The sequence below is a fragment of the Scyliorhinus torazame genome, chromosome 8 (assembly GCF_047496885.1).
Source record: "Scyliorhinus torazame isolate Kashiwa2021f chromosome 8, sScyTor2.1, whole genome shotgun sequence".
Lineage (NCBI taxonomy): Eukaryota > Metazoa > Chordata > Chondrichthyes > Carcharhiniformes > Scyliorhinidae > Scyliorhinus > Scyliorhinus torazame.
The window spans coordinates 212,763,651-212,775,222 of NC_092714.1; positions in this window are offsets into that span (position 1 = coordinate 212,763,651).

Here is an 11,572-nt window from a genome sequence, read left to right on the forward strand (position 1 = left end):
CAGTCCAGCGCCGCCAGTCAGGGGAGGGCTGATCCACTGGTAAGGGGGAGTTTGTTAGGGGCTGGGGGCACTATTGGGGGGTGGTCCGGGGTTCGCGAGCCAGCCAAAGAAGGGGGCACTATTTTGCAGGCTGGGTCCGCGCGGCCAGCGCCATGTTGCATGCCCACGGACCGGCAATTCTCCGGTCCACATCAGCACCTAGAGCTGGGTGCTCTACGCTGCCGGCATGCTAGCCCCCAGCCGAACGGAGGATCGGTGGCCGTTTTGCGCCATATTTTCAGTCGTAAAACGGCACCGCTCCCACGCCGGCGTGAGGACATAGCCTCAGAATCGGAGAATCCAGCCCACTGATCTTGAAACCATGTGAAGTTTTATGTCTGTTCTGGGAAGGAACCAATATCGGTGGCATTGGAATTTGCAATGAGATTGAATTATGCTTGGTCTTTGTAAAACTCTAGAATGGCCTGGGGTGTGGGGGTAGAGGGGGTGGGGGGGTGGGGGTGCAGTGTGCAGACAATACCTGTGCCCATCTCCTTGCAACCTGACATCATGAATTGAATTGGGACTGGTGGACTCACCTACGAGAATTTGTCATTTCAAACTCTGTCATTACTGGCCAGAGCAGCTTCTGACTGCGTGATGCATGTACCCTGAGGTATAATAGAATTTATACAAATGGGTTTTCTGTTGATACATAGATGAAAAAAATATAAGTCATTGCCTTCTGTTGCTAATGGAGCCATTTACACGCATTGCACTCATGAAATAAGATGACTGGGCATAATTGCAGCACCATAATGTTGGCTGTTATACACTGCATTGTAATAAGTTCTGGCTAAATTCCATTACAAATAATGTATAAAATTACACAAAGCTGTTGTACAACTGAAAGCTGCATATTTAACAATGCAGTAACAATAACAAACTTTCCTAACTGTAAGTTATGAATTCACCAGAGCATTAAGGCTAACATATATATATCATTCCAAAGCAGCATTTGACCAAGTATGGCATCAAGGAGCCCTAGCAAAATTGGAGTCAGTGGGAATCAGGGGGAAAACTCTCTGCTGGTTGGAGTCATGCCTGGCACAAAGGAAGATGCTTGTGGTGGTTGGAGGTCAATCATCTCAGCTCCAGGACATCATTGCAGGAGTTCCTCAGGGTAGTGTCCTCAGCCCAACTACCTTCAGTTGTTTCATCAATGACCTCTCTTCCACCATAAAGTCAGAAGAGGGGATGTTCATGGATTACTGCACAATGTTCAGTGCCATTTGTGACTCCTCAGATAATGAAGCAATCCATGTCCAAATGCACCAAGACCTGGACAATACCCAGGCTTGGGCTGACAAGTAGCAAGTTACATTTGCACCACAAGGGCCTGGATGAGTACAGCTCCAACAACACTCAAGAAGCTCAACACCATCCAGAACAAAGCAGCCCGCTCGATTGCTCCTCCTTCCACAAACATTCAAACCTCCCACCACCGAAAAACAGTGGCTGCCATGTGTACTATTTACAAAATGTGCTGCAGTAACTCACCAAGGTTCCTTATACAGCACCTTCCAAACCGATGACCACTACCACCTAGAAAGACAAGAGCAACAGATACAGGGAATCCCACCAACTAGAGGCTTCCCTCCAAGTCACTCACCTCCCTAACTTAGAAATATATCACCGTTCCTTCCCTGCCGCTGGGGCAAAATCCTGGAACTCCCTCCCTAACAGCATTGTGGGTGTACCTACACCTCAAGGACTGTAGTGGTTCAAAGAGGCAGTTCACCATCACCTTCTGAAGGGCAAATAGGGATAGGCAATAAATGCTGGTCTTACCAATGACACCCACATCCAGTAAACTAATGAATAAAAAAAAAAGTTGGTCACATTGTTTCATTAAAAGTCTTCCATTCAGCATATCCTTCATTTCACACCTTTCAAAGGCATTCTAGAAAATGTGAGCCCTGCGGTGTTGGACATCAAAACATTGCACCTCAGAACTATTAGAAACATGTAAGGCATAAAATAGTGTTGGGTAACTTTACAGATCAGGGCTGACCTTGTTTCAACCAATTATCCACTTCAGGTCTCGGTAGAAATAAAAATTCCTAATTTAACATGAACAGGTCAAAAGTAATTCAATTTAACAAGTATGTACAAATATCACCAAGAAAAGCTATTAATCCCAAACTGGCAAATAACAAAAGTTAAAGAAGACCAATTGTTCAAATAACTTTATTAACGGTGTTTGAGCCACCATTTTGGTTTTGCCGCGAGCCCCTGGAAATGTCCATGAAACAGCAATAACAAAGAAATAGAAAAAAATAAACAATTCACAATAAATCTGTTTCTTATTGCTCAAGGTTCCATTATTGTACAGTGGAAAGATTTTTCTTGCAGACACCTTTCTCCTTGTTGGAGCTTGCTTCTGAATTTGGAGTACTTGATTGGAGCTTGACTTATTGCATTGGGTCGCCCTACCTCTTTTTATTCTGTTGTTGCCCGTGTGCATGTCCGCAAGTTAAGACGCCATATTCCCTTTGATAGCCTGACCCAACCAGTTTGCCACACGCCCTACAGTCCTTTAGGCCAACATGCTTCCTGTAATGATCTGCCTCAACAAGCATCTCATAGGGCGGCACGATGGCACAGTGGTTAGCACTGCTGCCTACGGCGCTGAGGACCCAGGTTCGATCTCGGTCGCTGTTTGTGAGGAGTTTGCACATTCTCCCCGTATTTGTGTGGGTTTCACTCCCACAGCCCAAAGATGTGCAGGGTAGGTGGATTGGTCACACTAAATTGGCACTTAATTTAAAACAAATAATTGGATACTGTAAATTTGGGAAAAAATGAATATCTCATTCTCTTTTTAGCAATCTTCCCTCATTATTCAGGATCACACCGCAGATCATTCTCAGTCTGTCTACTCATCAAGTGTAAAGGGTGGCACGATGGCACAGTGGTTAGCACTGCTGCCTCACAGCACCATGGTCCTGGATTCAATTCCAGCCTTGGGTGACTGTGTGGAGTTTGCACGTTCTCCCCGTGTCTGCGTGGGTTTCCTCCCACAGTCCAAAGATGTGCAGTTAGGTGGATTGGCCGTGCTAAAATTGCCCCTTAGTGCCCAGGGGTGTGCAAGTTAGATTATGGGGATAGGGTGGGGTGGGCGGGACAGTGGATCTGGTTATGGTTAGAGTGCTTTTTCGGAGGGTTGGTGCAGACTTGTTGGGCCGAATGGTCTCCTTCTGCACTGTATGGATTCAATGGTTTCTATGATCAACAGAAAAGTAGAAGACTCAAAAATAATTAGCGAGGTAATGAAGCACAGGCATAGTGTGAGAGAATCTGTAGTTCCGGATTGTTTCTGTGTTACCAGGGTGTATCAGGTACATTCAACTGAGGCGCTGCCATTATCTCTGTTCAGCTGGGGCCCAGGAAATGCCTGGGAGAAGTTGATAGCTCTGTGCTGCTGGGGCTTCGGAGAAACCCAAGAGCAGTGCCAGTTCAGTGAAGCTGGAGAAGTGTCAGCTCACTGCAGCTGGACGGACATGGGATGAGGAAGCCCAATGGAGCATAGTAGTTGTCAGCTCAGCAAAGTCAAAGAGGTTTCTATTCCATGAAGCTGGGAGCTGGGTCAAAGGAAAGCCCATGAGCAGTGGTTGTCTGCTCAACGCAGCTAGAGAGCTGGGAATGTGCTGGCTATTAGATGCTGGGGTGCAACTAGTGGGACACAGTCATGGAAGAAGGGATTGAGAAGCTGGGAGAGGAAATTGGAACTGGAGTCCTTTTTCCAGGCTGAGTTGAAGTTGCGTTTGAAGGGAAATCAGATCCCAAATCCTCATAGGAGAGGGGCTGAAATTCCTGGCGAGGGAGACAGAGTTCACAGGATTTTTGTGGATCACTGACATCTGGGTGGGCTGCTGTGAAAATTCATAGGATCTGTCCTGGTTGTGTCAGCCATTTAGTGTGCACTTGTGGTTTGTGTTCGACTGCAGCTTGCCTATTAATTCATATTAATTCTGGATATTAGAGTACAGGACTAGATCGTATTGACTTTGCTTTTTCGACTCTTATATAGGCAAATCTCATTTGTTTAAAACTGTGGAATCTTGCAGCTTTATTCTCTTAGTAAGTAACTTGGATGTGAAGTTTAATCTCCTTTACAACAAATTACTGATCCCTATTTGGATCGTAACAATAATCACAATAAGTTCTTTATTTCTGTTAGCAGCGCTATGGGCTATAACTATAAATCATTATAATATAAAGTAAAAACTCATTATAAAACACCCTAGCCCCTGAGCAATGCCATAGGTTCATCAGTAATCTACATTTGTTGCAACATCTGTGTTGGAAAGAAAAACATTTTTAAAAACTTCCATAGAAATGAATAAAGATTGCTTTTGGTGTTACAGCATTATCTTGATGCCTTACTTCTACCGCTATTTCATAGTTGAGTGGTACAAGTTGAATAATTATATCCATCAGTTTCTCAGGAGGCAAAGAAACTGAAATATGCACGAACAATGAATCGCATGACTGTCACTTAATCTGTTGGATACATTTTCATTCCATACGTTTTCACCACTTCATTTATTCTATCTATTAAAAGCTGCAGGTCTTCTGCTCTGATAGCCACAAGGGCTGGCTCGGCTATAAATCTCACTCCCTTCACCTATCACCTTCTTACTTTGTCCAGTACTTCTTTTATCATGGCTTATCATAGATTTTAAAGAGAAATGGCAACTGTATAAGGACAGATTTAGCAACTCATAAAATGGGGTTTCATGTTGCAATATGGGCCAGCAATGGCAGCATCATATTCAATTATAATCTGTACCCTCATGGACCAGCATATCACTCACTCCATCATTAAGCCAGGGCACCGACCCAATTTCAATGAGGAATATAGAATTGCATGCCAGGAGCAACATCAGGCATACTTAAAAATGAAATGCCAACTTGGTGAAGGTACAGTACAGGACCACATGCATGTTAAAGAGGAGAAGCAGTTTGGTATGGACCGAGCTAAGGGATCCCATAATCAACAGGTCAGATCAAAGCTCTGCAATCCTGTTGACTCCAGTTATGAATGGTGTTGTACAATGAATCAAAAAAGGCAGCTTTACAAATATCCCGATCCTCAGTGATCACAGAATCACAGAAAATACAGTGCAGAAGAGGCCCTTTGGCTCATCAACTATGTATCAACACATGAAAACCCCTGACCTACCTACCTAATCTCATTTGCCAGCACTTGGTCCCTAGCCTTGTATGTTAAGGTGTGCCAAGTACCCATCCAGGTACATTTTAAAGCTTCAGTAAGAAGTCTCACAACACCAGGTTAAAGTCCAACAGGTTTGTTTCGAATCACTAGATTTCGGAGCACTGCTCCTTCCTGAGGTGCATGCACAAATGGAACTTGACAGGACTGGCAGAGGGGGTAAAAAGGGACTTCAAACGGTGGGATACCCTGCACCTGACATTGGCAGGGAGGGTACAGGTGATAAAGATGAATGTGCTGCCAAGATTCCTGTTTATCGTTCAGTTCTCCCCCCTCCATTGGTCTCCCCAAGGCCTTCTATTGAAGGGTGGACAAGCTGATTTCCAAGTTTGTTTGGGCTGGCAAGATGCCGAGGGTCAGTAGAGCCCTGTTGCAAAGATGTAGACAGGAGGGGGGGCTGGCACTCCCAATTCTGCTATATTATTATTGGGTGAATGCTGAAAAGATGAGATGATGGGGGTCTGGGGGGTGGGGGAGGTGGGGGTGTCAGACTGGGTCTGGTTAGTGGAGGATTTGTGTAAGGGGACGGGTTTGAGGGCCATGGTGTCAACCCTATTGCCGTCTGCGGTAGAATCCTTATTTAAGATTTGGAATCAGATGAGAAGACACTTTAAATTGACCCCACTATGTGGGAATTACAGGTTTGTACCAGGGTGGATGGATCGGGTATGGGAGGGAGCAAGAGGGAAAGTGAAGGTGAGGGAGGAGAGTAAGTTTGCGGAGTTGGAGGAATTGCGAGAGAAGTTTGAGTTGCCGAGGGGAGTATTATGGGCCAGGGCTTCGAAACTCCAAAGTGTATTATGAAGTTCACCTGACCTACAACATTTATTTATTTATTTTTAAAAATAAATTTAGAGTACCCAATTAATTTTTTCCAATTAAGGGGTGATTTAGCGTGTTCAATCCACCTACCTTGCACATCTTTGGGTTGTGGGGGCGAAACCCACGCAAACACGGGGAGAATGTGCAAACTCCACACGGACAGCGACCCAGAGCCGGGATCGAACCTGGGACCTCGGCGCCGTGAGACAGCAGTGCTAACCACTGGACCTACAACCTTTATGCTGAATTTGGCTAGGATGAGCACAAAAGCCTTCACTGCAGGTGTGATTCATCAGACTTCCTACACACTTTAATCAAAACAAGGTTTATTCTAAGAATGTATTTACCATATATATATATATATAAACACAATAATAATTTTTATCAATTACACACATAAAGACACCATATAGCTACAGTAATCTATACATATAACACTTAAGGTATTCCCCCTTAGCTGTTCCAATTAAATAACAAAATCAAATTAAACCAAAACCCCTTTTCAAGAGCGTGGCCCAGCACACTGTATTCTCACTTGAATGGGACTGGTCCTTTTCCTGAAATTCCGATGCAGGTCCAACCAGCAGATTCAAACTCCTTCCGGAAAGCAACTATATCTTTAAAGTTACCAAGGCAGTCAGCCACAGCTCAATGTGCTACAAGTCACATGATAAGAGACTTTCTTAAAGGGACACTCACAAGACAGGAGCGAGTACCGGTATTAGGTGAGGGATTTTGCGGGGAAGGAGCTTCTCCCATTCCCTCAGTTCCCGGAATATCATAGTATCATAGAATTTACAGTGCAGAAGGAGGCCATTCGGCCCATCGAGCCTGCACCGGCACTTACAAAGAGCACCCGACTGAATCCCATGTATCTAACCTATCCCCGTAACCCAGTAACACCCACTTAACATTTTTTGGACACTAAGGGCAATTTAGCATGGCCAATCCACCGAACCCACACATCTTTGGACTGTGGGAGGAAACCGGAGCACTCGGAGGAAACCCACGCAGACACGGGGAGAACGTGCAGACATTGCACAGACAATGACCCAGTCGGGAATCGCACCGGCGACCATGGAGCTGTGAAGCAACTGTGCTAACCACTATGCTACCATGATGCCCAATATACATTGCTAGAAAGGTTGCTGCTCCCGATGTTTGGGGGGAAGGGAAGATTGAGTACATTTGTGGGTGGTTGGGACAAAATGGGTTGGCTTTGGTAAAAGGGATCAAGCATTAGTGGGAGGAGGAGTTGAGGATGGAGATAGAGTAGGGATTTGAAGTGAAATAATGCACTGAGTTAACTCAACCCCTTCCAGTCTGAGGAAGAGCCTCAGAATTTAAGGCGGTGCATCGGGTGTATACTCGGACCCGGATGAGTGGGTTCCTCTCAGGAATTGAGGAAGAATGTGAGAGATGTGGGATTGGGCTGGCGGATCATGTCCATATGTTTTGGGGGTGTACAAAGCTGGTTAGGTTTTGGGAAGCAGCGTTTGACCCCATGGTGGCAACTTTTGGGGTGTCAGAAGTGCCCATGCCGCAAGATGGGAGGGGGACCAAAGTCGTAGCCTTTGCATCTGATTGCCTGGTGGCAGATACTGTTGAACTGGAGGTTGGCAGCGCCACCGGGGGGTCAAGGCGTGGTTGGGCGATTTGTAAGAGTTCCTCAGGTTAGAGAACATAAGGTTCGTCCTCAGGGGGTCAGAGGAGGGGTTCTACGTGCGGTGGCAGCTGTTTCTGTCCATGTTTGAAGATTGTTTGTTGCTGGGGGAGGGGGGGAATTGGGGGGGGGGGCGAGTAAAATGGGGAAAATTTGAACAAACTTTTTTTTTTAAAATTTAGAATACCCAATTCATTTTTTTCCAATTAAGGGGCAATTTGGCGTGGCCAATCCACCTATCCTGCACATCTTTTGGGTTGTGGGGGCGAAACCCACGCAAACACGGGGATCAACATGCGAGTTGGTTCATTCGTTTGCAACCTCTTCCGAAGCGGTCAATGGGCCCTGTCATGTACCGTGGGGGGCGGTTGATGGGAGACCACTACTGTCCACCACCTTCCAGATCATTTGTGACAAATACTCGGTGCGGTTCAGGCCCTCCATCAATCGTACAACTCGGGAGGTTCTGCCTCCATGACCGATTTTCCAGATCATCAACCTACGATTTCAATCTTTTGTCATTGGCCACTACTGCAATCTCGGCTTTGAGCGATGCAAGCTTGTTCTAGTGTCTCACAAGCGCCTCCACGACACCTCTTAGAGCCTCACTATGTCTTTTTACCGTTCCAACAGGTTTGTCGAGCTCCGCCTGGATTGGTCCCAGTGTCTCCTCTATTGCCTTACACATTTTGTCAGAGATCAGCTTCCACTGCTTCTCAAAATGCAAGTTGAATTGTTTATCGAATTCTTTGGCCAAGGCATCTAGAGTGTGTACAGCATGATTGGGGCTGCTGCTGACTGTTGCTCAGCGGTCACCATCTTAAGTGCTGAGGCATTCAATGAGGCCCCTGAGTCCACCAAGATCTGGTCAGTTTCAGGCTTCCTGGACTCTCTTCCTTTACATTTGGGCATGGGATCAGCACGATGGGAGCCTAATCTGCCAGTCTCCATAATTCCTTGGTAAGTAACCTCCACAAAAACAGGCAAAAATCCTTTTACGAGTTGAGTCCCAATCAGCGCTCCCAAAAGCACAACCTCCCGCCTACATGTCGCACCGGAAGTCTCTGCTCCACTTTTACAGAAAACCTACTCTCCAGGTTTTACACCACCCCCTTTAGGAGTTCTTTGTCTTGACTGCTGTACAAATTGTTCACAATTACGTCAACTCTCGATTCTTAGAATCTATTAAAATGGTATCAAACCTCTGAAGTCTGCTTTCCCACTTTAAATCTAAATCTCGTAACTACAATTGTCTCTTTACCTTCAAACTCTTTGTTTACCCTTCCTTGAATTCTTCTGAACAATATCTTGGTCTCTGCTCTCTTGCTGTTAATGTTTAACACTAACACTTAAGTTAGTGTTTTTCAAACTGAGGGTCACGACCCGCAGGTGGGCCACGGGATGATGTACAATGGGTCGCCAAAAGGTCTCCAAAAATGAACCCCCGAGGATCGCCTGACCGTTTTCTCCCATTGTCTCCCTGGGTGAATTCTGGCGACAGTGCAGAGTGTGGCCACATAAGGCTGATGTAGAAGCCGGTGCTGTGGACTTTCTGCCTCCCTGGGTCAGTTAGTTACCGCCAACAACCACTCCTGTTTCTGCAGCAACTGGTCAGCCAGGTTAGTCAGCACCTGCACCTACAACTGAAGAGTTTAAAAGAAACAAAACCAATTATCTTTGAATTTATTTCCTGCAAAGGTTCCTTCTGCATGTTTCCAGCAGAGCTTTGCAATCTGTTTTTCCAGGCCTGCATCCCCCAACCAAAACCAAGTGACTCCCGACTGAAATACGTATCCACAAGTACCCCAGTCAGTGACTCATTGCCAGAGTACTCCCTTATACAGGATCTAGCTCCAGCAGATAATTCCTGTGTATCCTGTGGGGATCTCTCTACCTTTCAATTGATCCATTGTCACAAAGCTGATGCTTGCCCCATTCTGAACTCGACTCTGGGGTGACGTGTGTGGGTTTGGGAACTCCATTCATCCCATTCAGGGGGGAAATGCATCTGTTTAATTACAGCGCCGGTCCGATGCTAGTGGGTTATCATTGCTATTTGCTTACAAAGTCAGTTACAGATTTCCTTGCATATGAAGCACAGAGTCAATGATCATACAAAGAGACCGACTTCAGGGTTAATGTTCTGAATCTGATGGATATTTAATGTCTGCCACTGTTACAATTGCCAATTAATCTTGAATTTCTGTTACTATTAACATTGTCAGCATTGGTTCAATTTCTGCGACACTTAACCTTGTTGGTGTGTTGTGTTTGTTACTCTTAACATTGTTAATCAGATCTATGTGTAAATTGTGCTATGTGCGCATAAAGGTTTGATATATTTAAAATGGGGAGCCACTCTCCGCTCTTTCTGAAATCAGTCATGTAATGATATGTATAGTACAAGTGCAGTAAAGGGTTAACATCAGAAAGTATGTGTAACTCAACACTAGATGGCGTTACTAAGTTATTGTATATAAGGCAGCATCTCGAGAAATTCTGGAAGATGATGAGAAGCTGATGCGAGCAGAGTGAGATTTCATTGCAGAGATAAAGCACAAGGTCAAGTTATAGTGTGGTTTAATAGTTAGAATATTGATTACTGCACTACAGATTCAGTATCATTAATTTATTATCTGTTACTTAGTAAAGTGTGCAAACCTAATCAAGTTTAGTAGTGTAAAATAAATGTTTTGATTTCAACTTATTTTTATATTCTTTGTCAACACTACATATCTGGCTATCTTGGAGGAAAAGGCAAGGAATATAACAAGTCACTCTCTCAATGAGACTGACTTTGCGATCAATGGGGAGTCTCCTTCCTTCCCCATCATCCCAAAATCCAGGTGTGTTTCCAAAAATTCACAGTCTCCCTTCAAACACCTCAGGAATTTGCAATCAAATTGCTTGCACACTGATCTGTGCATAGATTCTTTATTACAAGTTATTTAGATCTCCAAATAACAGCATAAAACAGAAAATATCTGGAATGTAACTGGTCCTTGTAAATAAATTTAGAGTACCCAATTCATTTTTTCCAATTAAGGGGCAATTTAGCATAGCCAATCCACCTACCTTGCACATCTTTGGGTTGTGGGGGCGAAACCCACGCAAACACGGGGAGAATCTGCAAACTCCACACCGACAGTGACCCAGAGCCAGGATCAAACCTGGGACGTCGGCGCTGTGAGACTGCAATGCTATTACTGCGCCACTGTGCTGCCTGTAACTGGTCCTTTGCAGCTCGCCTCCTGTGCAGTCTTTCTCCTGACTAAGTTGAGAGATATTCACTTCCTGGTGTCTTAAAAGTGCCAACAAAATCAGCTAAACTAAGAACAAAAAGCCTTCCGACCTTAAATGGCGTCCAGTTGCTAAGCAATGCCTGCATACTTCTGCTGGCTTGTTTACTCTTCACGCTGTAGCCCTCTCCAAGCACAATAGAATCACAGTTAGAACTGAATCAACTCCCACACAAACACCTTTGGCCAGCGTGAATCTAACTATAGATTTTAACCTTCCTTCGACAGAAACATTAAAATTATACCTTATTTCCAATGTTTACCAATACAAATCCCTTAAAATTGCCATTTGTGAGAAGGTAAGTAACATTTATGCCATTCAAGTGCCAGGCAATTCCATCTCCAACAAAAACCTAACGATTTCTTCTTGATATTCCATCTTGGAATCTTCACCATCCATATCTTTAGGATTACCATTGATGACTGGAAGCCTACAAATACTGTCAACTGTAAAAGCAGGACAGAGGCTGAGAAATCTGCAGTTCACTTCCTGACACCCCAAGCCTATCC